The sequence below is a fragment of the Rana temporaria genome, chromosome 1 (assembly GCF_905171775.1).
Source record: "Rana temporaria chromosome 1, aRanTem1.1, whole genome shotgun sequence".
NCBI classification, from domain to species: Eukaryota; Metazoa; Chordata; class Amphibia; order Anura; family Ranidae; genus Rana; species Rana temporaria.
Genome location: NC_053489.1, coordinates 111,949,075 through 111,964,508, shown reverse-complemented (window position 1 = coordinate 111,964,508; position 15,434 = coordinate 111,949,075).

The following is a 15,434-nucleotide window of genomic DNA, read 5'->3' as shown; positions in this document are numbered from 1 at the left end:
AGCTATCAAAAACTGTCGGAGAATGGGGCAGAATAGATAGTCAGGAGTGTAAAATTTTCAATGTATCACTGTACATAAATGCATGCATGACAATGTTTTAAAAAATTTTTTGTAAATTTCTATCTTTTCTACTATCCTTTTGTATTATAATGCAGATTCAGGTTAGGTATTCAGAAGTGAATACCTTTTGTTGGGACACTGAGGACAGTGTCTATTCAGGTGGGAGGAGTGTGTAGCGCCTGTGTACTTTATGGTACTGGTGCTAGTTAAAATTAAAGGGAGATCAGAGTGTAGTTAAACTCTGATCCAAATTGTTAAGTGTAAAACAGGGTCTCTGTCTCATCTTGGCTGTGCTGTAGGCTATTCTGTTGCATTGGGGTGTTCTTCCAACCCTGGTGCTGCAGGTGGCAGCAGTGGAGTCAAGGTTTGGGTGCTCTTTCCCAGCGGACAATCAGGAGGGTTTGGGCCTCGCTGTGCATGCTGGGGAGGGGTATTTATGAGGCAGACGCCATTGGTTCTGGGTCTTCTTCTTCGAGTGTGGCATCCACATTTAGGGTGACCACATCACGGCGCCCCAGCGTTATGGCCTACCTGGCCGGGGGGCTTGCGTGCCACGCAGTGTTCCTGGTTCCGGGACCATGTTGGCCCGGAGCATCTGAACAGCGACGGGAACCCAGTGAGCGACTGGGTTCCCACCTTTGAGGATCCCAAGCTCTATTGCTGTTCGGTGGGGAGTCCGTCTGAGGAGCGCCATTTAGAGGCTGGCGATCCAAAAAGGGCCTTGACAAACCACCGGGGATCAAGGTAGCCGGACACTGAAGGATTGATCACCTGTCAGTCGGTACCTGAGCGACAAGTTGAAGGAGATCCAGGCGTCATTTATCTAAGGAGGATTGCCTCCATAACTACAAGTCAGAGAGGGCCTGTGGCAGAGGCGTCTCTCTGAAGTTCACCAAGGAGGGTCTGTGGCAGGGACTTTATCCTACAAATGTTCGAGTGATACTCCGGCTGCCAGGTCAGTGAGATAGGCCTGTCTGGGTACACTAAACCCACTCAGGCAGGAGTGGCACAGTGAATTGTTACGCTTAGGGACCAGGACTGTTTCCCTATTATTACACCTGAATCTGCTGTTCTCCTTTCTTCTTCAACTTTACTTTCCTCACCACAAGTTTATTGTTTTTACCCGGCTGGGTAATAAAGAGCACAGTAAATAGCACCTGTTGTGGACATTCCTTTACTTCTACCAAATGCAATACGCATCATTCACCCCTAGGAATTCGGGGGAGCCATGAGGTAATCGTGACACCTGAAACAACCAGCAGCTCCTCCGGGGGTAGTGCTACATATGTATTGTACTGTAACCTACTGAATTAGAATGTACTTTTTAAAGTTTTCCTTAAGATTTTTTTTTCATACCTCTCAGAACTACCCCCTGAGGTTCACCTACCACTAGTAGAGCATAAATGCTATACTCTTTTATGTTAAATAGTACATTTTTAAAACTATATTATTATACACTCGTACCTTACATATGAAAACAAAGATTTACATACAAGCAATTTGAAGCTTTGATATTGGCCATGTAACTACAAAAATGTCATTAACCACTTCCAGACCTTAGGTGTTTTTCAGATTCGGTGTTTGCAAGACTAAAACATTTTTTTCTGCTAGAAAATTACTTAAAACCCCCAAACATTATATATATTTTTTTTTCTAACACCCTAGAGAATAAAATAGTGGTCATTCCAATACTTTTTGTCACACCGTATTTGCGCAGCGGTCTTACAAGCGCACTTTTTTTGGAAACAATTCACTTTTTTGAATTAAAAAATAAGACAACAATAAATTTGGCCCAATTGTTTTATATATTTTGAAAGATAATGTTACGCCGAGTAAAATGATGCCCAACATGTCACGCTTAAAAATTGCGCCCGCTCGTGGCATGGCGTCAAACTTTTACCCTTAAAAATCTTGATAGGCGACGTTTAAAAAATTCTACAGGTTGCATTTTTTGAGTTACAGAGTAGGCCTAAGGCTAAAATTATTGCTCTCGCTCTAACGATCGCGGCGATACCTCACTTGTGTGGTTTGAATACCGTTTTCATATGTCGGCGCTACTCGCGTATGCGTTCGCTTCTACGCGCGAGCTCGTCGGGACGGGGCGCTTTAAAAAATTTTTTTTTTGCTTTTCGCATTTATTTTTATTTATTTTAGAATTTTTAACACTGAAAAAAAAAAAAAAAAAATTATCACTTTTATTCCTATTACAAGGAATGTAAACATCCCTTGTAATAGAAAAAAGCATGACAGGTCCTCTTAAATATGAGATCTGGGGTCAAAAAGACCTCAGATCTCATATTTGGGCTTAAATGCAAAAAATAGAAAAAAAAAAAAAAATGTCATTTTTTCAAATGACCAAAAAAAAATTTGTCTCTTTAAGAGGCTGGGCGGGACTGACGTTTTGACGTCACTTCCGCCCAGCCGAGCTATGGGGACGGGCGAAGGAGATTTTTCCTTCAGTCTCGTCCCCGCTCACCAGCCGACAGCATCCGATCGCCTCCGCCGCTACCGACGGCTCCGGCAAGTGGCGGAGGGCGCAGGAGAGCGGCGGGAGGGGGGGGGCCCCTCTCCCGCCACCGATAACGGCGATCTCGCGGTGAATCCGCCGCGGAGACCGCCATTATCGGATTCCAGACCGCGCACACTAAAGATGGATACCTCGGTTGTGACAGCAGCTGCTGCCGTTACCGAGATATCCGTCTTTAAAAATAGGACGTACATCGTCGTGCGCAGGTCTGGAAGTGGTTAAAAAAGCAAATTGATCATGAAATTATAAGACATTCATATACCTTTAATGCATCTATAGCTGATCAGACTGAATCATGATTTACAGGCTTCCAAGGCAAGCGTTTTTGTAAGAACTTACATGCTATCTACATGCAAACTTAAAATAAAATTTTAGCCAAATTCTGAAAGTCACATGTATTTCTCTAAGAGTCTCTGTTAAGATTCTGCTTACATCAGTCCCCTCTGAGAGATGTGTTCTAACAACGCAGCATTTACTGCTCTGCATAAGTGCTCTCATTGTCGGCCTGTGAAAACCTCCTTTCATGGACAGGGCTTTCCATCGAATGTTGGCATTCCTACGGGGACCCTTAGTTCCTAAAGATACAAGATTTCTTTGATTTATATTTGCTTTGCAGGCAGTGCTCCACTGCTGGCTGTGGACAGATATGCCAGTCAGACTAATACCGCTTTCAGTAAGAAGGTATATACTGTAAAATCAAAGTAATTGATATATGATTCATTTAATTTCAAATGATCTGATAATTCCTAGTAATATATTGATTTGGCACGATTTACTAGTACCTGGCTGACAAAACATATAAACATTCTCACAACAAGCTTTTTTAGTAGAAAAAAATATATAAATAAATATATTTAAATGCTTTTCACCCTCTGCATGGCTAAACAACAGAAAAATCCTGAATTTAGGTTTCACTTTAACTGCTTGCCGACCAGCCGCTGCAGTTATACGGCGGCAGGTCGGCTCCCCTGCGCGAGAGCCCGTAGCTATACGTCGGCTCTCGCGCAGGCCACTAGGGGCGCGTGCGTGCTACCAGAGGCGCGCTCGTGCACCCCCCACTCGCCCCCGACTCCTGTGCGCGTGCCTGGCGGGCGCGATCGCCCCCGGGCACACGTGATCGCTCATTACAGAGCGAGGACCCGACTCCCGTGCGCGTGCCTGGCGGGCGCGATCGTCGCCGGGCACACGTGATCGCTCATTACAGAGCAAGGACCAGGAGCTGTGTAAGTAAACACACAGCTCCCGGTCCTGTCAGGGAGAGAAATACTGATCTTCTGTTCATACAATGTATGAACAGAAGATCAGTCATTTCCCCATGTCAGTCCACAAAAATAAAACAATAAAACAATAAAACAAAAATAGAGCGACAATTTTGAAAAAAATTCAATATTTTTTACTTGTTGCTATAATAAATATCCCCCAAAAATATATAAAAAAACATATTTTTTTCTCAGTTTAGGCCGATACGTATTCTTCTACCTATTTTTGGTAAAAAACTCGCCGCCACAGTTAAGAACGGGGAGGCTGTGTTTACACACAGCTGTCCCCGTTCTTCAGCTCCGAGGACCGATCGAGGGACTCCAGCGGCGATCGGGTCCGCGAGTCCCACGGCCGAGGTCACGGAGCTTCGGACCGGGTCGCGGGTGTGTGCCGCGGGCGCACGCCAGCGACCCACGGCTAGGCATTATACAATCACGTACAGGTACGTGATTGTTCCCAGCCGTGCCATTCTGCCGACGTATATCGGCGTTAGGCGGTCCTTAAGTGGTTAAGTTCACCCTCCCAGTAATCGAAGGTGGCAGTTTTCTCCAGGCAGAGCATTTCAGCCTAAATTTCTGAAGTAGCGGAGACATGTTCCGATCAAGGTATTGAGTAGGGTCCGGGGTCACCTGTATGCCTAAGTAACGGAATTCATCAACCACAGCAATATCTTTCGCACAGTCAGGCAAGGGTCCCGGCAAAGGATCTAGGGGCATAAGCACCGATTTATTCCAATTAATGCTGAAACCCGACAGCTGACCGAAGTCAGCTATCAGGCTCATCACATTTTGTAGGGGCCCAACCGTGTCTCCCAGGTAAATCAGTGTGTCATCTGCGTATAGGGATACAACATCCTTCCGCGAACCCCTTTGAAAACCCATAATGTCCTGTGACTCTCTTAGGCCTTGTACACACGACCGAACATGTCCACTGAAACTGGTCCACGGACCAGTTTCCGCGGACATGTCCGACCATGTGTAGGGCCTAGCGGACATTTTTCCGGCCGAGCGGACAGGTTTCCAGCAGACAAAAGTTTCTTAGCATGCTAAGAAACTTGTCCGCTGGAAAGCTGTCCGTCGGACATGTCCGATGGTTAGTATGAATCATCGGACATGTCTGCTGGTTATGACGTATAACCAGCAGCCCGAAATCCCACGCATGTGTCGAATTGATTCGACGCATGCGTGGAAGCATTGAACTTTTGCGTCAGAGAACGTTGGTGTCGTATACGTCACCGCGTTCTCTGTCCGCGGGGATTTTGGTCTGATGGTGTGTACACACATCAGACCAAAACCTCCCAGCAGACATGTCCGATGAAAACGGTCCGCGGACCGTTTTCATTGGACATGTCTGGCCGTGTGTACAAGGCCTGATATGTACGGCCAGAGGCTCCAGTGCGAGGGCAAACAACAGGGGCGACAACGGGCACCCCTGACGCGTGTCCCTAGCGAGGGACCCACCCCAAATCTAGTCAGTACTTTCCACAGATAGGGCCATTCCACGCTATCGAACGCTTTGGCTGCGTCCAAAGAGAGGACCGTCCTATTGCCAGAGTTGTCAGTAGGGACCTGCAGATTTAGAAATAGCCTACGTAAGTTTTGGGACGTAGATCTCGTGGGAATGAACCCGGATTGATCCTTATGTATAACCTTTTGGATACAACCGACTAACCTATTCGCCAGAATCCTGGCTAGCAACTTAACATCAAATGTGAGAAGCGAAATTGGTCTGTACGAGTCAGGTGACAGAGCGTCCTTACCGGGTTTCAACAGTACCACTATAAGGGCCTCATTCACAGAGGAAGGGAAAGTCCCATTCTCAAAAGCTTAATTGTAAACTTTTAGGAGGATCAGGATAAGTTGTGTTGCATAACGCTTGTACACCTCTGACGGTAATCCATCAGCCCCAGGAGCCCGCCCATTTTTTGCATGAGCCAATGCCTCTATTAATTCCTCCTCCATCAGGGAAGCATTAAGCAGAGTCCGAAGTGGACAAGCATGGCATGGGGTATCTATCCAAGAACGTACAGATGTCGTCTTGGGTAGGCCTGGCCTTAGATGAGTAAACATCCTGAAAAAACTGTTTAAATACATCAGTGATGGCTTTAGTATAGTAACAAGGTGCCCCACGGGCATCAGTCACGGACACTATATGTGACGACTGCTGTGACCTAGCTAGTAGTGCTAACATATGTCCTGTGTTTTCCCCTTCCTTAAAGTGACTTTGTTGTAGAAAAAAGCGCTTGTTCTCAGCTAATTGCAAAGATAAGTCCCTAAGCATGGATTAAGCTGCAGGCCACGACCGTTTTGTGTCATCAGAGGGGTCAGCGACATATCTGGCCTCTGAAGAACGTGCCTCCTCCAAAACTGACATCTCCCATTCTTTAGTAGAAGTTTTAATATGGGAAATCACTCTAATAAACTGTCCCCTCAGGTACGCCTTAGCAGTCTCCCAAACCACATCTATAGTCGTGGAATCTATATTGTGTCTGAAAAAAGTCATAAGGAGTTCCGGTATCGGGTCAGGGTTCGGGATAAGTGACAGCCAAAAAGGATTACGTTTCCAAAGTGTATTGCCCCTGGATGCCCCAAATCAAATATCTATCGACAATGGGGAGTGATCCGAGACCTGTCGGGGATGATATTGTGATGAGTCCAACAATGGTAGGAGAAGGTTGTTCCCCAACCCCAAATCAATTCTGGACAATCCCTCCACCGAAGCAGACTGACATGAATACATCTTAGGCCCCGTACACACGACCAAACATGTATGCTGAAACTGGTCCGCGGGCCAGTTTCAGCATACATGTTCGGTCGTGTGTGGGCGCGAGCGGGCCGAATTCCAGCAAACATTTGCCCGCCGGGCCTTTTCCCAGCGGGCAAATATTCCTGGACGTGTTTTAAAACCGTCCGCTGGAATCCTGCCCGCTCGGACATGTACGGTCGTCAGTACAGACCTACCGTACATGTCCAGGCGCCCGCCGTCCCTCGCATGCGTCGAATGACTTCGACGCATGCGTGGAAGCCTTTAAATGGCAGGCCCGCCCACGTCTCCGCGTCATCGCCGCGTCATCGTCGCAGCGACGACGCGGACACGCCCCGCGTATTGTTTATGCGCGGACTTCTGTACGATGGTGTGTACAACCATCGTACAGAAGCCCTCTGGCAGACATGTACGGTGAAAACGGTCCGACGGACCGCTTTCACCGTACATGTTTGTTCGTGTGTACCCGGCCTTAGTATCTGGGTTACGTATCCTCCAAACATCTGTGAGGCCTAGTTCTAATAACAAGCGGGCAAATGGGGTAGGCTCACCACGTCTCTGCACACCATCCCCCGTTCTGGCAGAGAGCCTGTCCTTAGTGTGGTCAAGATAATTGTTGAAATCCCCAAAGGCCAAGACCGGTATACCCGGGAAACGGGCAAAAAAGTCTGCTAATATTTTTAGGAGACTAGCCGAGAACGGTGGAGGAATGTACAGCCCTGCCAGAATACATTTAGTCCCATAAAGGGAACACAAAATAAAGACATAGCGACCCTCTTGATCAATTTTTACTTCTATTGCAGAAAACTGCACACTGTGTCTAACAAGAAGGCTCACCCACCTCGAGTACACCGAGAAAGTAGCATGGTATTGATGACAAAAGTGTCTCACAGCAAATTGAGGTGTAGAAGTCGGGGGAAGGTGAGTCTCCTGCAGACATATGACATCCGCGTTCACCCGCTTGATCGTGCGAAGCACCGCCAAGCGTTTGACAGGATTGTTCAAACCTCGGACATTCCAGGACATAATTCTGGTTATCTTAGACATTTTTTCACATGAGAAATAAAAACAAAGATAACAGTAATAGACCCAAAGTGCTGTGAGTTATTGAAACAGAGCAGGCCTAGAGCAAATTTTTTCACCATTTCTTTAGAAAAAAATAAATAAAAGCAGAGCAAAATAAAGTGACGGAGTAGTGGCGGCAGTCCCAATAAAAGACATGACATGGAATAGGCAGGTGGAGCAGTCACGAGAGAGCCAGTGGCTCTAAGCAGCATTTGGGGCGTCAGTAGAGGTGATCCAATGATGGGGTATACAAAAAGGTAAGAAAACAAAAATAAAAACAAAAAGTAACAGGCCAACATGGCCAAACTAGTATGCCACAAGGCACTGTGAGGTCTGGACCAGACCATAACGGGGGCAACAGTGGAAGCGCACATAAGCGTCTTAACTTTTCAACAGCTACAGCAAGTATCCCTGGTGTTAGAAAGAGGTCCATACATCAACAGCTTCTCCGCCTTGACAAGTAGAAATAGAGGAGCCATAGTATAGCGAATGTAGCAGTACATTACCCATCAGGAGGGGCACGGCGCCGGTTGCGAGACTCCCGGATTGACTGTTCTTCCCGATCCAGCCACTGTGCGGCCGCAGAAGGTAAATCAAAAAAGTGAACTGAGCCCAGCGCCTCCACCCTGAGGCGGGATGGGTATAGCATGGCGTATTTCAAATCCAGAGTTCTAAGACGACGTTTAACATCTAGGAATTTTGCACGTTGTTTCTGCAGCTCAGCAGAGAAGTCAGGGACGAAAGATATCTTGGCATTATCAACTTTCAATGCTTCTGGCTTGATCCTGGCATTGTGTAGTATAGCATCCCTGTCCTTATAGCGAAGTAACTTGAAAAGAAAAGGACTTGGAGGAGCCCCGGGTAGTGGAGGCCTAGCAGGGACTCTGTGTGCCCTCTCCACAGAAAACATTGGAGTGAACACCTCCTTGCCAAACGCAGCCACCAGCCAATTCTCAATGTATTCTGCAGGATTCTTCCCCTCTGCTCTCTCAGGCAGCCCAACCAGTCTGATGTTGTTCCTTCTCATTCTATTCTCTAATTCCTCTAAACGAGAGGAGTGCTGTGTGAGGAGATGGTTATTGTATGTGAGATCCCTCTGCATGGGCGCCATGTTATCCTCTATAGAGCTCACTATCCCTTCCACTGCCGAGGTTTCCTCCCTCAATTTCTGGGCATCATGCCTCATAAAGGAGATTTCTGCTTTTACCCCTTTAATGTCTGCAGTGAGGACTGTTAGGGAAACGTTACACGTGTTTATTGATGCCAATATGTCTCTGAGTGAGGGTTCACTGTCAGCGTTAGGGCTGGAAGGGGCATGAGGCCTAGTGGAGCTACCTTCAGGAGTACTCACTGCGCTCCATGGGAACCCCGATTCACCTGCATCCTCCAGGGGGACCGTGTCATCGGCATCAGACGTGCCTCCGGATGGGTCTCCAGGCACTCCAGGCTGAGCAGTGAGGTCCGCGGCCAGCGACATGGAGAAAAGTTTCTCCACTCCCTCTCTGTGTCTCTCCTTAGCCGTGCGTTGGGCCAGGGCGCCATTTTGGGCCAGACTGCCTGCGGTCTGGGCTGCAGACTGCTTCTTTACGGCGGACATCTGGTGATAGCCGTTCTGACAGGAGAGAACATAGAAATCTTATGTTCCTGCTAAGCAGGAACATGGATTTCTGTGTTCTTCCAGTCAGAGAAATCTCCACACAGTTAAAAAGCACCCCCTAGGGACACACTTAACCCTTTGACCGCCCTTGTTGTTAACCACTTCCCAGCCGGTGTCATTAGTACAGTAAAAGTGCATATTTTTTGCACTGATCACTGTGTTAGTGTCACCGGTTCCCAAAAAAGTATCAAAAATGTCAGTAAGGTGTCCGATTTGTCCGCCAGAATGTTGCAGTCCCGCTAAAAATCGATGATCACCATCATTACTGGTAAAAAAATAAAGATAAATAAAAATACCATAAAAATATCCCATCTATAAAACGTAATAAAAAAATATGCAGCAGAATACATATTGGCCCAAATTGATGAATAGATTAGATTTTTTTTTTTATTATTAGATATGTATTAACCACTTCCTGACGGCCGTACGACTATATATGGCCGCAGGGTGGTTCTACTTCTCCGGGAGGCTGTGTTTTTACGGCCTCCCCTTTCCGCGTTCCCTGCGCACGCTCCCGAGCGCGCATCGGGGAACTTATGTTCTGGCCGTGTCCCTTGGACACAGCCAATTACAGATCGCGGTAAATAGGCAATCACAGCGGCTATTTACAGTGCGATCTGTGCGTCCAATGAGAGATGATCTCAAATGTAAACATATGAGATCATCTCTCGTTGCCGGCTCTCCCTCCTCACACAGACAGCGCGTGTGAGGAGAGAGAGATACTCTGTGAGTTACGAAAGTGTTACAAAAGTGTTACAAGTGTTACAGTTACAAATCAGTCCCCAATCAGTGCCCAATCAGTCCCCAATCAGTGCCACCAGTGCCACCAGTACTACCTGTGCCACCAGTGCCCACCTGTGCCACCAGTGCCCACCTGTGCCAACCAGTGCCCACCTGTGCCCACCTGTTCCGCGAGTGCCACCAGCAATCAGTGCCGCCTCACTGCACATCAGTGCGTATCAGTGCCCACCTGTGCCACCAGTACCACCAGTGCCCACATGTGACATCTGTGCCACCAGTGCCCACCAGTGCCACCTGTGCCACCTGTGATCAGTGGCGCCTCAGTGCACATCAGTGCCCACCTGTGCCACCAGTACCACCAGTGCCACCAGTGCCACCAGTGCCACCTGTACCACCTGTGATCAGTGCTGCCTCAGTGCACATCAGTGCGTATCAGTGCCCACCAGTACCACCAGTGCCACCAGTACCACCTGTACCACCAGTGCCCACCTGTGATCAATGCCCACCTGTGATCAGTGCCCACCTGTCGCCTCAGTGCGTATCAGTGCACATCAGTGCGTATCAGTGCCACCAGTACCACCAGTACCACCAGTGCCACCTGTACCACCTGTGCCACCTGTGCCCACCTGTGCCCACCTGTGATCAGTGCCCACCTGTGATCAATGCCGCCTCAGTGCACATCAGTGCGTATCAGTGCCCACCTGTGCCACCAATACCACCTGTACCACCTCTGCCATCAGTGCGTACCAGTGCCCACCAGTGCCACCAGTACCACCAGTGCCACCTGTACCACCTGTGCCACCAGTGCCCACCTGTGCCCACCTGTGATCAGCGCCCACCTGTGATCAATGCCGCCTCAGTGCACATCAGTGCGTATCAGTGCCCACCTGTGCCACCAATACCACCTGTACCACCTCTGCCACCAGTGCCCACCTGTGATCAGTGCCCACCTGTGATCAGTGCCCACCTGCCGCCTCAGTGCACATCTGTGCCACACACCTGTGAAGTCACCATGTCAAAACGTCTCTTTTCCGCCGAGCAGGCATATGAAATTATTTCCGCGGCTGACGAGAGCAACGGGGAGCTCTCTTCTTCCGATTCCTATTTGGATTCCGATTCGGATGTAGACTACGAGCCAGTCTACAGCAGTGGGACAGCGACAGGCTCAGAGGGGGGACATAGTCAGCCCGCCAAAAGAAGGCACTCTGATGAGGAGGCAGTGGCATCCACCAGCACCGTCATGCCATCCACCAGCACCGTCATTCCATCCACCAGTACCGTCATGCCATCCACCAGCACCGTCGTGCCATCCACAAATACCGAAGTGCCATCCACCAGCACCGAAGTGCCATCCACAAATACTGAAGTGCCATCCACCAGCACCGCAGTACCTTGGCAACAAAGGCCAAGGACCCATGCAAGCCTTCCCTATGCCCTTCAGTACCCCTTGTGGCTTCCTCCAAATTCCAGAGAAGCCAACATTCCCCCTTTCACTGCCCAGCCAGGAGTCCAGGTGGACACGGAAAATGTTTCCCCAATTAATTTTTTTGATTTATTTTTAACTGAGGAACTGCTATCTAGCATTGTGGCCCAGTGCAACTTATATGCCCAACAATTCATTTCCAACAATCCGACATCGTCTTATGCCCGTCCCTTCGAGTGGAGAGACCTAACAGTGGAGGAGTTCAGGATTTTTTTAGGCCTCACCTTTTGCATGGGACTCAAAAAATGAAAAGCATTCCTTTTGGTCCAAACGCCCCATTTATTATATGCCAATATTTTCTGCAACAATGCCCAGAACCAGATACTTCATGATCATGAGGTTCCTCCACTTCAACGATAACACCCAGTGCCTTCCCCGAAATCACCCAAATTTTGACAGGCTTTTCACAATTCGCCCCTTATTAAATAATTTTTCTGAATTATTCCCCCAAATATATACCCCGGAATAACACATATGTGTAGACGAGTCCCTCGTTAAATTTTGTGGCTGACTGAAAATAAAGCAGTTTATTCCCAGCAAAAGAGCCCGCTATGGGGTGAAGGTTTATAAACTTTGTGAACGAGCCACAGGGTACCTGTATTCCTTCTTGGTCTATGAAGGGAAGGACACCCAGCTGAATCCCCCTGATTGCCCAGACTACTTGGGAACAAGTGGAAAAGTGGTTTGGCAACTTATCACCCCCCTCCTGGATAAAGGATACCACCTGTACGTCGACAACTTTTATACCTCTCTTCCCCTGTTCCACAACCTTCATCGGAAGCAGACCCCGGCTTGTGGCACGGCAAGAAAGAACAGGAAAGGCTTTCCTTAAAGCCTTGTGAATAAGAAGCTGAGGAAAGGGGAATCGGCAAGTCTGCGCAACAAGGAGGTTCTTGCAGTGAAGTGGAAGGACAGAAGAGACGTATACATGTTGTCTTCCATCCACAACAATTCGTTTGTAGAAACCCGCAGAAGGCATGGCACCACCATCCAAAAGCCAACATGTATCCGGGACTACAATTCGTTCATTGGGGGGGTCGATTTTAACGACCAAATGTTGGAACCATACCTTGCCACAAGACGCACGTACCATTGGTACAAAAAAGTAGCTATTTATTTCTTTCCATTGGCCGTATACAATTCCTATATAATTTATCGTAAGTCCACCCAAAACCCCCTACCCTTCCTTGGCTACCAGGAGGAAATCACCACTGCCCTGATATTCCCGAACGACCTACCCCATAACATCCGATCAGATGTTCTAAGTCGACTCTCCGAACGCCATTTCCCAGACAAAGTCCCTCTCACAGCAACAGGCCGACGAGGTAAAAAAAAATGCAAAGTGTGTGCCAGTGAAGGAGTCAGACGAGACACAGTTTATTATTGTTCCGAGTGTCCTTCGCAACCAGGCCTCTGTGTAACTGACTGTTTTCGACGTTACCATACCAAACTAAAGTATTAATCCTCCGTTCCTGCCTTCACACACCTATACACCCCTTATGCCACTGCCTGCCCTGTAACTGACCCCGGCTTGTTTTTCCACCACGATTCTGCCTATCGATTTTGTAATACCTCTGCCTGATCTGGAATTGACCCTGGACTGTTTTTCGACTATTCTTCTGCCTAACGATTCTGTAATGCCTCTGCCTGATCTGGAACTGACCTCGGACTGTTTGACCATGTTCATGGACTGATCGTTAACCCTGCTACTGGACTAGTGGGATTCCACACAGGGGTCTCACATATGTGAGGGGCTCCAGAAAAGTTTTTCTGGATAAAGAAAACCTTTTTTTGTTTTCTCATCCTAGATTAGGGTCTGGTTGCCCAGAGGCTTCAAAGAGATTTGGGTGGGAGAAGCCTCTACCCCTGTCCCCATTCTGTCCTGAACAAGGCCCTACTTCTGCCTGCTGCCTGTAGGACCTATGCCATCATGCCTCTGCCTGTTGCATAAACTGACCACCTGCACTAACCCTGACGGGACAGTATCCCTGCCTGGACGTTGCTAACCAAGTCCCTGCCTGCTGCCTGGACCAGTGCTATCCTGCTGTGTAGAATTGCGCTACTATTACCACAGGTAATCTTTTGTTTATGCTTTGCTCAGCATAATGTATTTTGGGGTGTAATTCTTGGTATGTGCATGCTATGTGTCTCTGGAACACCTGACGGTGTTCCTTGCATGTTGGATCTCTGTATGTGGTCAGGCTGTGTAGAAGTCTCACACATGTGGTATCGTTGTACTCAGGAGGAGTAGCAGAATTAAATTTTGGGGTGTAATTTTTGCTATCGAAATGCTATGTGTTGGAAATATCTTATAAATGGACAGCTTTGTGTAAAAAAAATAAGTTTTAATTTTTTTCCACATATTCCAAAAACCTTCAAAAAATCATTTGGGTACATTGTTGCATGACTGAGTAATTCTCATTCAAAGTGTGAGAGCGCTGAACGCTGAAAATTGGTCTGCTCAGGAGGGGTGTTTAAATGCCCAGTAAGGAAGTGGTTAAAGCAGAAAGTAAATAAAATATATATTGCTCCTCTTTTTTTTTTATAGCGCAAAAAAAACTGCAGAGGTGATCAAATACCACCAACAAAAAAATATATATTTGTGGGGAAAAAGGACATAAATTTTATTTGGGTACAGTGTCGCAGGAACGCGCAATTGTAAGTTAAAGTAAGGCAGTGCCGTATCGCCAAAAATGGCCTGGTCATCAAGGGGACAAGGGGTTAACTGACAATTGTACTGTCATGCAATGCTGTATAGAAATTACATTTATATAATTTTTTCCACACAAATAGAGCTTTCTTTTGGTGATATGTGATCACCAATTTAGAACCTGCTCTATTTTTTCTCGTCATTTTTCTCGTCGTGAAAAACGGTTGTGTGTAGGATTTAACGACAAGGGGAAAAAACGTGCATGCTCAGAAGCAAGTTATGAGAAAGTAAATTTGCATAATCAGCCCAAAGGTTGGGGCCATTCGAATGGAACTTCTCCTTTATAGTGCCATTGTACATGTTGTACGTCACCGAGCTTTGCGCAAGCATTTTTTATCACGATCGTGTGTATGCAAGGCAGGCTTGAGAGGAATCACGTCGAGAAAAACTTCATTTTTTTCCATGACATGAAAACTGGTTGTGTGTACACGGCATTAGTGTTGTACGTCACCGCGTTCTTGATGGTTGGAATTTTGTGTGACCGTGTGTATGCAACACAAGTTTGAGCCAACATTCCGTCTGAAAAAAATCCATGTTTTTCTTGTTGGAATTTCCGATCGTGTGTAAATGGCATAAGGTTATGGACTCTACCAATCTAAAGTATAGAAAGAGTCTGCATTAACCTTACTTATGGTAAATTTACAATATATGACTACTTCATCATCCAAATATTCACAATACATATTCAAAGACAAATAGGTGGATTCAAGTAGCCCGCCACATCTTTGCGGCAGCGTAGCGTATCGTATTTACACTACGCCGCCGTAAGTTAGCTAGGCAAGTACTGTATTCACAAAGTACTTGCCTGCTAAGTTACGGCGGCGTAGCGTGAATAGGCCTCATTCAAATTCAAATGAGGATGTGGGGGGCGTGTTTTATGTAGATTAACTGTGACCCGACGTGATTGACGTTTTTTACGAACGGCGCATGCGCCGTCCGTATACATATCCCAGTGTGCATTGCGGCAAAGTACGCCGCAAGGACATATTGGTTTCGACGTGGACGTAAATTACGTCCAGCCCTTTTCATGGACGACTTACGCAAACGATGTAAAATTTTCAAATTTCGATGCGGGAACAACGGCCATACTTAACATTACTAGTCCAGCTATTTGATGGAATAACTTTATGCCTGAAAATGCCTTACGTAAATGGCATATCTTTACTGC